This window comes from Arachis ipaensis, chromosome B7 (genome assembly GCF_059453495.1).
Source record: "Arachis ipaensis isolate K30076 ecotype BB chromosome B7, ASM5945349v1, whole genome shotgun sequence".
Lineage (NCBI taxonomy): Eukaryota > Viridiplantae > Streptophyta > Magnoliopsida > Fabales > Fabaceae > Arachis > Arachis ipaensis.
This window is the reverse complement of record NC_142442.1, coordinates 117,839,904-117,840,699: the sequence shown is the minus strand read 5'-3', so window position 1 is coordinate 117,840,699 and position 796 is coordinate 117,839,904. Positions and strand designations below refer to the sequence as shown.

Below are 796 nucleotides of genomic sequence, written 5' to 3'. Positions count from 1 at the left end.
TAATGAGTTATAGGTGTTTCCATAAGGTTCACCTAAGTAATTCACCTCTGCTATTGCAGGGTTCTCAGGATCATAAGCTTCTTCTTCATAAGAAGCCTCTTGAGTACTGTTGGATGCAGCTTGCATTCCATGCAGACTCTGAGAGATCATATTGACTTGCTGAGTCAATATTTTATTCTGAGCCAATATGGCATTCAGAGTATCAACTTCAAGAACTCCCTTCTTCATAGGCGTCCCATTACTCACAGGATTTCTTTCAGAAGTGTACATGAACTGGTTATTAGCAACCATGTCAATGAGTTCTTGAGCTTCTGCAGGCGTTTTCTTTAGGTGAATGGATCCACCTGCAGAAGTGTCCAGTGACATCTTTGATAGCTCAGATAAACCATCATAGAATATATCCAGGATGGTCCATTCTAAAAGCATGTCAGAGGGACACTTTTTGGTCAACTGTTTGTATCTTTCCCAAGCTTCATAGAGGGATTCACCTTCTTTCTGTCTGAAGGTTTGAACATCAGCTCTAAGCTTGCTCAGCTTTTGAGGAGGAAAGTACTTGGCTAAGAAAGTCGTGACCAGCTTATCCCAAGAGTTCAGGCTGTCTTTGGGTTGAGAATCCAACCATAATCTAGCTCTGTCTCTTACAGTAAAAGGGAAAAGCATGAGCCTGTAGACTTCAGGATCTACTCCATTAGTCTTAACAGTATCACATATCTGCAAGAATTCAGTTAAGAACTGAAAAGGATCTTCAGATGGAAGTCCATGAAACTTGCAGTTCTGCTGCATCAGAGAAACTGAT

At 41.1% G+C, this 796-nt stretch overlaps 1 non-coding gene across 1 annotated transcript; it reads left to right on the top strand.

Annotated features, from left to right (window-relative positions):
• The first annotated feature begins 420 nt into the window (after window positions 1-420).
• On the top strand, window positions 421-528 carry LOC148553865 (small nucleolar RNA R71). The gene has a single exon (XR_015893564.1). It is a non-coding gene; the product is annotated as a small nucleolar RNA R71 (small nucleolar RNA).
• The last annotated feature ends 268 nt before the right edge of the window (window positions 529-796 follow it).